Here is a 1,464-nt window from a genome sequence, read left to right as displayed (position 1 = left end):
TTCCCCTGCAACTGAGAAAAGCTGGGACCTGGGACCCTTTGCTGTAATGCTTGCACCTGGGCAAACCTCTCTTCAAGCAACGAAATACAAAGAAACTATATGGGACTGAAAATAACTGTGTGCATGTGCAGTTGGGGCAAATTATGGACAAAAAGATACAAAGGCCAAAAACACTCAACTGCCACTTCTGAAGAGCCAGGGGCAAAAACAGTGTGTCGGGAGCAAAAGCAGGGTACTGAGCATGCCCCCTGCACTCAACACCACCTAAGGGGTGCCAAAACACCTAAGACACCCCTTTGGCCCGACCCCTGGACACACCCCTACCCTCACCCCAGATAAGGAACCAGCTCGCTCCACTTCAGGGAGTGAGCTAGGGAACCTGTTACTTGTTCTTGCTGTCCCCTGCTGCAGCAGGGGCCCTGGTAAAGCCTTGCCTGAATTTCTTGTCTGGCCTCTAGTCAATTTCTATTGATTGGGGAAGGCCAAGAACCTTGGTCAGTATCACAACCACAAATCAGGGAAGCCACCACCATCCCAAAGCTTCATGGAGGTTTGACATGACATGGGGTCGAGAATATTTCTATGCTTATATTCCAGCCTGTCAGAAGGAGTCCAATATCTGTGCTGCTTAGACTATTATGTTTCACACTTTTATAATGTTTTTGGTGAAAGGCTCTTTGTTTTATTAACCTCTTGTTCTCCAGAGTCCAAAAGGGTTTGGGCCAGGAGATCAAGGTCAGGGCCAAAGGCCGGTTTGCTCCAGTTGCCTCTCCCTGTGCTGCTGGAGGGATCCCTCAATGGCTCCCGTACGTCCCATGTGGCTTCATCTGCCCCTCAGGATGTGCTTCACTTACAGAGTTCTCAGGTGGACCTGCTCCCTTCACTCACCTGACAAGCTAAGAAATGTCTGGATCTTCCTTAAATTCAAACCAGGAGCCCCTACCCCTAGAAAAAGTGGTGGGGAAAAAAATACATGGAAAAGTTCCCTGGAGGGCTCCTTGGAGAAATGGTTCATTCCGGGCTGGCGCTGGGAAAGGTCAGGATGAGCTTGAAGCAGCTTGCTGGACCAGAAAGTAAGGAAGTCCACAAAAGATGGTGAGGCCAGGAGCCTGTTTGAAGGGGCTCCCACTGGCCAAACCTGGCATGATATGAGCACCCCCCAAATAGTAATTTTATAATCCATAGGATAAAATAATAACCAGAGGTCTATGATGATATATAAGAAAATGAATAAATAGACAAATAAGAAGAAATAAATGTAAGAGAAGGAAACACTCTTTTACAGTAGATTGTCAGCTAATAAATATACAAGGTCTTTATCTCACAGATGAGGCCATGGATGGCTTTTTATTTTTCTTTTAGCTTATCAGTATATCCTAATTCTTGTTACTTTTTACCATGAATCATTGCCTATATAATAAAAATGCAAAAAGTCACCTGTGGTAAATCTCTTGTAAAGGTGTG

Source organism: Physeter macrocephalus, chromosome 11 (genome assembly GCF_002837175.3).
Source record: "Physeter macrocephalus isolate SW-GA chromosome 11, ASM283717v5, whole genome shotgun sequence".
Taxonomy (NCBI): domain Eukaryota; kingdom Metazoa; phylum Chordata; class Mammalia; order Artiodactyla; family Physeteridae; genus Physeter; species Physeter macrocephalus.
This window is presented reverse-complemented; position numbering follows the sequence as displayed.